The 13032-nt window shown below is 34.5% G+C and overlaps 1 long non-coding RNA gene across 1 annotated transcript in view; it reads left to right on the forward strand.

Moving 5' to 3' along the window:
* The first annotated feature begins 2877 nt into the window (after window positions 1-2877).
* LOC127698536 (uncharacterized) overlaps window positions 2878-13032 on the forward strand; it is a 61409-nt gene continuing 51254 nt past the window's right edge. The window contains exons 1-2 of the long non-coding RNA XR_007980874.1: window positions 2878-2934; window positions 6061-6126. This is a non-coding gene — a long non-coding RNA (uncharacterized LOC127698536). The remainder of the gene's footprint in view (window positions 2935-6060; window positions 6127-13032) is intronic.

Below are 13032 nucleotides of genomic sequence, written 5' to 3' on the forward strand. Positions count from 1 at the left end.
TGCTGACCAAGTGTTGTAACTTTGAAGCCGATCCATCATCCAAGATGGCCGCCAGCGGGGGACTTCGTTTAACAAAGGACCCTATGGACAATATATACAAATGTTTTCTTTTAGAAAAGCACTGAATGGAATGAAACCAAACATGGCACGAATATTCCTTATGATGTGCTGACCAAGTGTTGTTACTTTGAAGCCGATCCATCATCCAAGGTAATCGCCAGCGGGGGACTCCGTTTAACATAGGACCCTAAGGACAATGTATACAAATGTTTTCTTTTAGAGAACCACTGAATGGAATGAAACCAAACATGGCATGAATGTTCCTTATGAGGTGCTGACCATGTGTTGTTACTTTGAAGCCGATCCATCATCCAAGATGGCCGACAGAGGGGGACTTAGTTTAACATATGACCCTATTGGAAATACAAACAAATGTATTATTTTAGAGAACCACTGAATGGAATGAAATAAAACATGGCATGAATGTTCCTTATGAGGTGTTGACCAAGTGTTGTTACTTTGTAGGCGATTCATCATCTAAGATGTCTGCCAGCGGGGGACTTCTTTTAACATAGTACCCTATAGACAATACATACAAATGTCTTCTTTTAGAGAACCTCTGAATGGAATGAAACCAAACATGGCATGAATGTTCCTTTTGAGGTGCTGACCATGTGTTGTGACTTTGAAGCCAATCCATCATTCAAGATGGCCGACAGAGGGGGACTTAGTTTAACATAGGACCCTATGGGAAACATATACAAATGTCTTCTTTTAGAGAACCACGAAATGGAATGAAATAAAACATGGCACGAATGTTCCTTATGAGGTGTTGACCAAGTGATGTAACTTTGTAGGCGATCAATCATCCAAGATGTCCGCCAGCAGGGGACTTTGTTTAACATAGGACCTTATGGACAATATATACAAATGTCTTCTTTTAGAGAACCACTGAATGGAATGAAACCAAACATGGCATGAATGTTCCTTATGAGGTGCTGACCATGTGTTGTAACTTTGAAGCCGATCCATCATCCAAATGGCCGCCATTGGGGGACTTATTTTATCATAGGACCCTAACGGAAATACATACAAATGTCTTCTTTTAAAGAACCATAAAATGTAATGAAATAAAATATGGCATGAATGTTCCTAATGAGGTGCTGACCAAGTGTTGTAACTTTTTAGGCGATCAATCATCCAAGATGGCCGCCAGTGGGGGGGCTTCGTTTAACATAGGACCCTATTGACAATACATACAAATGTCTTCTTTGAGAGAACCACTGAATGGAATGAAACCAAACATTGCATGAATGTTCCTTATGAGGTGCTGACCATGTGTTGTTACTTTGAAGCCGATCCATAATCCAAGATGGCCGCCGGAGAGTGACTTAGTTTAACATATGACCCTATTGGAAATACAAACAAATGTCTTATTTTAGAGAACCAGTAAATGGAATGAAATAAAACATGGCATGAATGTTCCTTATGAGGTGCTGACCAAGTGTTGTAACTTTGTAGGCGATTCATCATCTAAGATGTCTGCCAGCGTGGGACTTCGTTTAACATATGACCCTATAGACAATACATACAAATGTCTTCTTTTAGAGAACCACTGAATGGAATGAAACCAAACATGGCATGAATGCTCCTAATGAGGTGCTGGCCAAGAGTTATTACTTTGTAGCCAATCAATCATCCAAGATGGCTGCCAGCGGGGAACTTAGTTTAACAAAGGACCCTATGTGAAATACATACAAAAGTCTTCCTATTTTTAAGAACCACTGAATGGAATGAAACCAAACATGTCTTCTTCCAGAAAACCGCTTAATGGATTGAAACCAAACATGGTATGAATGTTTCTTTTGGGGTGTTGACCAAGTGTTGTTACTTTGTAGCTGATTTGTCATTGTCCTTATACGGTCATTTTCTACAATTTCAATGAATTTATTGGTAATTTCTGTAAACTTTACAAAAGTCTACTGCTTTTGATTAAATTACGGGGCCAATATTAAACCAAATTTGGCCTCAATCATTTTTAGGGTATCTGTTATGATTTTAATCTATTTTTACATGATTTCTAAAACCAAAGTAGAATCAGGTGAGCGACACAGGCTCTTGGGAGCTTCTAGTTATATTTAGATTTTGTCTGTAAATCGTTTGAAAATTTTGTGGAGAGTGGCTATTTATGCTGGTATTTAGTTCTTTGATTTTGAAGTTTAGTCTGATGACGGCTTGGTCTGCAAGTATATTGTCCTGTTCTTTAAATTCTTCAGGCGTTTTGTGTTTACGGTTGCAGTTCCAGCGGTAAATTTGGTCTATACTGGTGTTTCAAGTATTGTTATTTTGCAGTTGTCGTATCGTTGGACTTATTCAATAATTTTATTGTAGTATTCTATCAAGTGATTTATAGTATCATCAGTGTATGTGTTGATTTAAATACTATATATTTCTTGTTATAGGATATAAGGTCGCAAGAGCCTAGCCAGACATATATCTTTATAGCTCCTAATTCTGTAGTTTAGATAGTTAAGGTTGATTGTAGCCATTTAAGTCTGTCAGCTATTTTAGCGCCACTCTTGCACCACCAGATAATTTCTTTTTCTACTGTTATATGGTTTTTGAGCCAATTCGAAAGTTGCTGTTTACAACCTCGTTAGAAACAGCATTATTACAAAAATAAAGACTATCCAACATGGGAAGAGTGTAACTAATATAGTATGTCTTAGATCCACCAGACGGTCCAAATGACGTGGATGGAGAAAACTATAGGTCAAAGTTGTCCGTATTTATCAGTTGGCAAAAGAATATATGGTTTTTGGCTCTACCAGTAAAACTGGTACCTGACAAATCAAAGTTACCAGATATCCCATAGGATTGGTTCGTCTGTAAGTCTCGACATGTAGTCTGGTTAAACTCATCACAAAGACATGGGTATGCATCTATGATCATCTATTATAAACTTTTCATATCATTTTAATGTTTTTTAAACATTCAGTACATTATACATGGACCACACAAGAAATTTGCTGAGTATTGGACCGTTCGACATCACAATAGTCAATACCCATAATTTTCTGGAAATTCCAGTCTGTACCCTCCTATTCAATCATAAGCTGATGCCTCCTATGTAAGATATGCAAAGTCCAGTGGAAAAAAAATTGGAGATTGCAAATATGTCTAGAAATCTTATCTTATTGCCTAAGAATTTTATTATCAAAATAAAAAAAAATATATGAAAATCTATATGTATTATCTTATCTTCTACAGTACACTTTTGGGTATTTAATTGAATTTTGTCTCTGAATTACCCTAGTCTGTCTCAAAATAACCTTCTGACGTTGTGCAACATTGAATCGCTTTTAAAACATGACGTCAAATAATTTGAATTGCGATGCAATGCTTTGCTGGCTCTTGTGTGGTTTTAAGTAATAGCCGGTAAATTTGCATACAAGTGTTAATATGTCTGTTGTCTACATCCATCAGCTTCAATAAATGTATTTGTGTCTTGGAGGGGTTACAGACTAACAAATCATTTCTGGAATAGTCCATTGATCCATCACTAATCCCCAGGAATCAATCCATCATCATTTAGCATCACCGATTTGAATCCTACATTGTTCATGTGTTGGTGACTTGTCTGGAGTTTTTTGTAGGGATTTGTGTCCTGCCCTCTTTCCATTGTATTTGATAACACCTTGACCTTATTTAAGATTGGTAATTAATACAAAAAATGAAAACTACATGTAATAAATTTATTGTGTCCGAAGCGCTTTTCTGGATTTACCTTCATCAGGAATGCTCTAAGCCGAATATTTGAAAGCCAAGGATGTATAAGAACCAAATACAATTCATCTTTGAGGTTGCAGTCATGTAATTGACTGCTCCATAGGCTTACATGTATTGCAAAACAGTTTATCTTTGAAAATTATTAAAAAATAAAATGCTACAAAGAAACATTTTTTCATGTACATAAATGTATGCAGTAATATGAAATTGTGATTTAGTTGAAAAAAAAGTGCCAGGAAGAATAAAAAGTTAAGAAACCCTGAAGTCAAAACTACTGTAGATACATGTAAGGCCCCTAAATATCAACTTAACTACCTGTTAACCTGTAGTAAGAATTTCTGAGTAATCAGTATGGGAAAACTGTATGTTCAATTTGACAACACTTATAAAAATCAATTATTTACAGTCTTACATATATCCAAATTTAGATAAACTTGGCATAGGCATAGGAATAACAATCTGGCGGCAGTGTATACTATTTGTATTAAGCTTAACATTTCATAGGGTAGAAGACCTTATGTTATAAAGTTTACGTCTGTCATATGTCCGTGGTCCTCATTTTCATGGTTCAGCGACTGCTTGAAAAAAGTTTAGTTTTTTTTTCTTGTGTATTTCTCACTCATAATGAGTAATAGGATAACTATATCCATGATATCTGGTATGTGGGTTCCTTGCACATGTAACATATGTAAGGTCTACATGTCCTTTAGTCTTTAGAGAAGTTTCACCTGACCTCAATCTCATTTCATGGATCAGTGATGAAGGTTAAAGTTAAATGATTAGGTTCGTTTCTTAGATACTGTGAGAAGTAGGTCAACTATATTTGGTGAATGGAATGATTGTAAGGTGTACATGTCAGTCTGGCAGTGTTCATCTAACTTTGACCTCATTTTCACGGTTCTTTGGTCAATGCTAAGTTTTTGTGTTTTGTTCTGTTTTTCTACTACTATATACAATAGGTTAACTATATTTGGTGTGTGGCATGATTGTAAGATTTACATGTCAGACTGTCAGGTTTAATTTGACCTTGACCTCATTTTCATGATTCATTGTCAATATTACATTTTTCATGGTTTTGTCTGTTTCTTGTATACTATAAGCAATAATTAACTTAATTTGGTGTAATGAATAATTGTTACAGGTGTACATGTCTGTTTGACTTGGTTAATCTGACCTTGACTTCATTTTCGTGGATCATTGAAAATGTTAAGTTTATGTGATCCTTGTATAAAACTATCTTTACGACTTTCAACATAAAATCAATCATGGTAAGTAAGGCAGGTGAGCCATTCAGTGTGTGCACTCCTGTTTTAAATTATCAATGTGAAATAGGGGAGTATCTTGGCTAAACATGGAAAATTTGTTCCGATTATTGAAAATTAGAAAAAAAAATGGTTGGGAAGAGTATTTATTGGTGTGCCCAGTTATGATTATTTATAATATTGCTGTGATTGTGAGTCATGCTATAATAGTATTTTTTAAAGGAAAAGCCAGTCTAAGTGTCTGAATACCTGAAAGCCACAAAATATGTCAATCAACCAAAAACTTTTAATTGAAACTACATGTACATACCAAATTTGCAGACTTTTCCAATTTTTAGTGGTGAGGACTGATAGGATAGACACTTTTTGAGAGCTAGGGTCTTAATATTTAGCGTGTGTTAAAACTTCAGGACAGACACTTTTTGAGAACTAAGGTCTTAATATTTATCATGTGTTAAAACTTCAATCATTCATTTTCTTTCTCTTGCTGAACCTCTGATCAACCAAGACATTTTTGACATATATACTTTGTAATTGCTGATTGATCCCAACTTTGATAGACTTTGTTTTGTCTACTTACGGAATCATATTTGACACTTTGTTTTGTCTACTTACGGAATCATATTTGACTGCCCTGCAAATCAAATTGGTCTTTGTTCAATTGTCACACTTGTGTCCTTGTTAACAGAAATGAATAAAGTAACTTAAACTAAATATTCTAGAAATACTCCTTGATGTAAGTCATGGTAGGTAGTCCTTTTTCAAGACAAAATTTTTGACACTGTATGCCATTTGTTATGGCTGCTCCTGTAGATTCAGTATAACCCCACATAATACTAAGTGCTATTTCAACACACTATTGACCTCATTGTGCTGATCTGTATACTTTACTACAATATTATGAAAATTGCTGACCAAATTTAGCCTGAATCATCCACCATGTTTTTCCTTTTTCCTTCAACTTTTGACTTAATTACGGCTTTTTTCAATCTTTGTACCTCCTTTTCAGTGACCAGTTGAGCTAAACAGACTCCTTGGAGCCTCTAGTTTCCAAAGTTTTCTGATTACAATGCAGGTATGTATGTGTATTAAAAACTGAGAAATGATTACAATACACCATTGATATTTGGAGTGCTGTTGAAAATTCCTGTTTTTAATTTTGCTTCGAAGCATATTATATTTAATAAAATATCAATCAGACTAAATCTAAATTTAATTTCTAGCACTTTCTTCCTTCACATGATTTTTGGAGATGAAATTTAACTAATCATACTAAGCTAGGTTACATCACTAGACAACGTCATCAAGGGGGACTCCTGTTGTAATGTCCATGTTTTCTTCTCAGTTGTCTCTAGAAAAGAACTAGAAAATATTTAATCAAGATTTTCAACCCAAAGTTAATTTAACATCACAGATTCCAATGTTATATATATTGGTTTTTTGATGGTCATGATAGTATATATATATGTTATTGTTTTTTTGTTGTAGCAAAGAGGTTTTAAAATTTAAAACATACTGTTTAGTTTCAAAAGTTATGTTTTTGGCATTTTTGAAACATGTAGATGCATTTCATAAGCCATTTTCATATTTTATAGTTAAAATTCCTTTTTGAAATGTAAATAATTTCTTTTTCTATGTTTATTTCTGTTTTTGAATTAGGCTGTATTCCTGGTATTGTTTATATGTTTTTTGATAGTTCAATTTCTATTTTAAGACAATTCATCTACCACATATCTATTTGAGGAAATGTTAATTGTATCCCAAACAATAATTTATGATGTTTGTTAGAAAAATGTGCAAGCCCACTCACCTTTAATATGATGAACATCATCTGAAGATGTAACTGAATGTAACTAGCGTCATTAGTGACATTTCTTACTCCTTTGTTTGATGCATTAGCTTTTGGAAGAAACAGTTCTTGATTTGTAAATATTGAAGAAATAAATCATGGATTGACAGTTACATAATATAAATTTATATATACAGTCTAATAACATGAATAAGTAATATCTGTACTTTAAATATACACAAAATGTTGTTTCCTATTTTTACTATAATTTGTTTTCCTTTCTAGCTCACCTGGCCCAAAGGGCCAGTTTGAGCTATTGTCATTGCTTGTGACCTGTTGTCCATTATTGTCATCCATTAACTTTTACAAAATCTACTTGTCTAATGGAACTAAACTTAGACACAATCATCATTGGGGAATCTAGTTTAAAACATGTGTCCAATGATCCAACTAACATGGCCAACATAGCTAAAGATAGAACATGGGGGTAAAATGCATGTTTTGTTTATTGTCTTGAAAACTGTTACAGATAACGAAAATCTGACAGGAGCAGAATTGTTCAGAAGATCTGCCTACTGTCCATTTTGTCAAAAATTGTCAGATGACTCCATCTTGGGGTGATTACCCTAATATTTAAATGAAGATTTAAGCAATTTTTATACGACCGCAAAAATTAAAAAAATTTTGGTCTTATATTGGTATCACGTTGTCGTCGTCGTCGTTGTTGTAGTCAGCGTCGTCCGAAGACAGATGGTTTCCGGATAATAACTTTAGTATAAGTAAATAGAAATCAATAGAATTTTAACACATGGTTTATAACCACTAAAGAAAGGTTGGGATTGATTTTGGGGGTTATGGTCCCAACTGTTAAGGAATTAGGGGCCAAAAAAAGGGGCCCAAATAAGCATTTTTGTAGTTTCCAGACAATAACTTGTGTTAAGGTGTATGAATCTCTCTGAAATTATACCACAAGTTTCCATACTACAAAGGGATGGTTAGGATTGACTTTGGGGGGTTATGACTCAAACCATTTAGGAATTAGGGGCAAAAAAATGGGAAAAACAAGGGTTTTTCTGGTTAAAGGACAATTAAGACAATTTAAAAGCAGTGTAAGGGAGGTAATCCAAATCAAAATCAAAATCAATTTAAATAACAATGTTTAATTACCTCCCTTACACTGCTTGTAAATTATGTATTAAGAAATGATGATTGTCTGAGATACTGACCATAACTTGAGGGAAAGAATTATTTTTTGGAATAAGGGAAAAATGTCTCAAAATTACCAAAAAACAGTGAAAATAAAAAAATGTTTACATATCACAAATTTTGAGAAAAGCATGTATTCAAATAGGATTCCAATTAAATTTGGTATTAATTTATTCCTGTTGTCAAAATTGTTGTACAAACTTCTTTTCTGTTTTAATATAAAAAATATTAAGAAACTTGTTTTTATACGACCGCAAAAAAATTTTGCGGTTGTATATTGGTATGATGTTGGTGTCGTCGTCGTCGTCGTCCTAAGACACATTGGTTTTTCGCACTCTAACTTTAGTTTAAGTGAATGGATCTCTATGAAATTTTACCATAAGGTTCAATATCACAAAAGGAAGGTTGGGATTGATTTTGGGGGTTATGCATATGGTACCAACAGTTAAGGAATTAGGGGCCAAAAATAAGCATTTTTGTAACTTCCAGACATAACTTGTGTGTTAGTGTATGGATCTCTCTGACATTGTACGAGAAGGTTCCATATTATAAAGGGAATGCTGGGATTGATTTTGGGGGTAATTGCCTCAAAATTTTAGGAATTAGGGGCAAAAAAAGGGGCAAAAAACAAGCATTTTTCTAGTTTCATGACAATAACTTGTGTGTTAGTGTATGGATCTCTCCGAAATTGTACTACAAGGTACCATACCACAAATGGAAGGCTGGGATTGATTTTGGGGATAATTGCCTCAAAATTTTAGGAATTAGGGGCAAAAAAGGGGCAAAAAAGAAGCATTTTTCTAGTTTCCGGACAATAACTTGTGTGTAAGTGTATGGATCTTTATGAAATTGTACTACAAGGTTCCATATTAATGGTTGAGACAAACTAAAGTTAGAGAACAGAAATGAAAAATTCAGCAATTTTTATGTTTATAAAGGGACATATCTCAAGAATGGTAAAAGTGTCGCCACCAAATTTCATACTTAATCTGTATTATGTAGTAATAAGCATTGTGTATAAGTTTCATAACATTTGGTTGAGGCAAACTAAAGTTAGAAAGCGGAAACAAAAAATTTGTACTTGATCTTAGTTTTGTGGTAATGAATATTGTGTATAGGTTTCATAATGTTTGGTTGGGGCAAACTTAAGTTACAGAATGGAAACTAAAAAATTTGCAATCTTTCGATTTATAAAGGGGCATAACTCAATAATGGTTTAAGTGACACTACCCAAATTCAACTTGATCTGTGTTTTATCAGTGGAAGTCAAAGTTAAACTGTAATGGACAAAGGAAGATAACTCCAATTTTAAATATTACTTGATATTAAGAAGAAAATAAAAATTTTGCAAGTTTTCCATTTATAAAGGGGCATAACTCTAGAACAGTTAAAGTGACGCCACCAAAATTAAAACTTGATCTGTGTTTTTTGGTAATAAGCATTGTGTATAAGTTTCATACTATTTGGTTGAGGCAAACTTAAGTTAGAGAACGGAAACTAAAAATTTTGCAATTTTTATACGACCGCAAAAAATTTTTTGTGGTCGTATATTGGTATGACGTTGGCGTCGTCGTAGTCGTCGTCTGGCGTCGTCCGAAGACACATTGGTTTTCGCACTCTAACTTTAGTTTAAGTGAATGGATCTCTATGAAATTTTACCACAAGGTTCAATACCACAAAAGGAAGGTTGGGATTGATTTTGGGGGTTATGGTACCAACAGTAAAGGAATTAGGGGCCAAAAAGGGGCCAAAAATAAGCATTTTTGTAACTTCCAGACATAACTTGTGTGTAAGTGTATGGATCTTTCTGAAATTGTACTACAAGGTTCCATATCACAAAGGGAAAGCTGGAATTGAGTTTGGGGGTAATTGCCGAAACGTTTAGGAATTGGGGGCCAAAAAGGGGCCAAAAATAAGCATTTTTCTAGTTTCCAGACAATTACTTGTGTTCAAGTGTATGGATCTCTCTGAAATTGTACTGCAAGGTACCATACTACAAAGGGAAGGCTGGGATTGATGATGGGGGTAATTGCCTCAATATTTTAGGAATTTGGGGCCAAAAAGGGGCCAAAAAACACATTTTTCTAGTTTCCAGACAATAACTTGTGTGTAAGTGTATGGATCTCTCTGAAATTGTACTGCAAGGTACCATACCACAAAGGGAAGGCTGGGATTGAGTTTGGGTGTGATGAATCATAAGGGGGTTCAAAAAATTTGGGGAGGGGGGGATTTTTTTTTTTTTTTTTTTTTTTTTTCTTTTTTTCCTATATTTTCTTTTAAAATTTTCCATTTTAAGTTGGTTATTTCTGATTTTTATTTAAAAGCAAATAATAATGATATGGTAGGAGATACACACCAAACAGGATGTGTAAATTATATAATAAGTATTGTGCAATAGCAAGAAATTTTCAATTGCACAGTATTGCACAATAGCAAGTAATCTTCAATTGCACAGTATTGCGCAATAGCAAGAAATCTTCAATTGCACAGTATTGCGCAATAGCAAGAAATATCCAATAGCACAATATTGCGCAATAGCAAGAAATTGTCAATTGTACAGTATTGCGCAATAGCAAGAAATATTTAATTGCACAGTATTGTGCAAATGAAGATACTTCGTATAAATTGCTTATTTCTTGACCAATTTCAATGGGGTTTTATTCTTGAATTCTTGGGGTTCTTTAATATGCTGATTCTAACCGTGTATTTAGTTTTTGGATTTTGGGCCAAGTTTTTAAATTGGTCCACATTGAGGTCCAAAGGGTCCAAAATTAAACTTTGTTTGATTTCATAAAAAATTGAATTATTGGGGCTCTTTGATATGCTGAATCTAACCGTGTATTTAGATTCTTAATTTTTGGTTCCGTTTTCAAATAAGTCTACATTAAGGTCCAAAGGGTCCAAAATTAAACTTAGTTTGATTTTAACAAAAATTGAATTCTTAGGGTTCTTTGATATACTGAATCTAAACATGTATTTAGATTTTTGATTATGGGCCCAGTTTTCAAGTTGGTCCAAATCGGGGTCCAAAATTAAACTTTGTTTGATTTCAACAAAAATTGAATATATGGGGTTCTTTGATATGCTGAATCTAACCATGTATTAAGATTTTTGATTTTTGGGCCCTGTTATTAACTTTGTCCACATTGAGGTCGAAAGGGTCCAAAATTAAACTTTGTTTGATTTCATCAAAAATTGAATTCTTGGGGTTCTTTGATATGCTGAATCTAACCATGTATTTAGATTTTGGATATTGGACCATAATAGGTGAATGTCCAATTTAAAATTTTTAAGTTCTTAGACCACATTCATTCTGTGTCAGAAACCTATGCTGTGTCAAATATTTAATCACAATCCAAATGCAAAGCTGTATCAAGCTTGAATGTTGTGTCCATACTTGCCCCAACTGTTCAGGGTTCGACCTCTGCGGTCGTATCAAGCTGCGCCCTGCGGAGCATTTTATTCCATTTATAAAGGGGCATAACTCTAGAATGGTTCAAGTGACACCACCAAAATTCAAACTTGATCTGTGTTCTGTGGTAATAAGCATTGTGTATAGGTTGCATAACATTTGGTTGTGGCAAACTCAAGTTAGAGAACGGAAACTAAAAATTTTGCAATTTTTCCATTTATAAAGGGGCATAACTCTTAGAACGGTTAGAGTGACGCCACCAAAATTCAAACTTGATCTGTGTTTCGTGGTAATAAGCATTGTGTATAAGTTTCATAACATTTGGTTGAGGCAAACTCAAGTAAGAGAATGGAAACCAATTTTGGGACGTACGTTTGTACGTACGTGTACAGACGGACAAGGGTAAATACTGCGGGGGCATAAAAAGAGGTGAAAATTTGATAAGTTAACTTCCAGAGATGGTTATTTTCTTATATGCAATGAAATGTTATGTGAAACTTGTCTATAGTACTGGACAGGATAAAGCTTTACTCATGCCAAGTATTTCTTTATTTGAAACAAAGATAAATTCTGCACAATTTTTTGAAAAGTGAAAATTAAACAAAGACTAATAGGGGAAAATCAATGGTGGTATTACACCTTTATAAAATCAAATAATCTGAGTTATTTCCTTGATATAACAGTTAAACAGTTTAAGAAAGTGGACATACAGAAATGTCTTTCCTGTGTAACTGATTATGACTGAACAATATGATAAAAAATTCTATTAGATCAGTGTCAACCTATGTGTAATACTTATATCAGCCTGATTAGGATTATCAGCAAAAGCCTGGATTGCAAATTTTTGTGCAAGGCAATAACATTTGGTTGAGGCAAACTAAAGTTAGAGAACGGAAACCAATTTCAGACGTTTGGACGGACGTTCAGACAAGGACAAGGGTAAAACTTAATGCCCAATCCGCTGCAGCCGTTAAATTTGATATTCTAGGAAGTTTTCACTTTGCTGGCTGTTTGTACATATATTGAAGGTGTGTGCATGTGGTCAGGGTTTTGATTTTTATTGATATTTGCTCTTTTGGGAGACAGTTGAACTTTGTCATTTTTGGAGTATATACTTGCATAAGAGGTGCATAGCGTTTCCGGATAACTCCTCCTACAGTGAACCATAGACCTATGTGCTCCCATGCTCAACTTTGTGTATTTTAAAATAACACTTTGCATCTGAGGGGGCATCATTTGTGTCTCCCAGACACAATCATATATCTACATTGAGAAAGTTCTACATTGACTTTGTTATAATACAGTTACTTCAGAGTGGAGTGCGGGGCATCACTTTGTCTAGTTTATAGCCAGAAACACTGGTTAAAGCTAGGGTCATGGGTTAAGCCATATAACCAGGGCCACAATGTAGCTACAGTCATCTGTTACACTATGTAACCATAGGCGGATCCAGGGGGGGGGGGGGCCCTGGGCCCCCCCTTTTGTGGGAAAAATTTGGTTGATTACTGAAGTATGACTGGAGCGGGCCCCCCCCCCCCCCTTAGGTCAGACAATGCCCCCCCCCTTACAAAAAG

The sequence above is a fragment of the Mytilus californianus genome, unplaced genomic scaffold (assembly GCF_021869535.1).
Source record: "Mytilus californianus isolate M0D057914Y unplaced genomic scaffold, xbMytCali1.0.p SCAF_4, whole genome shotgun sequence".
Lineage (NCBI taxonomy): Eukaryota > Metazoa > Mollusca > Bivalvia > Mytilida > Mytilidae > Mytilus > Mytilus californianus.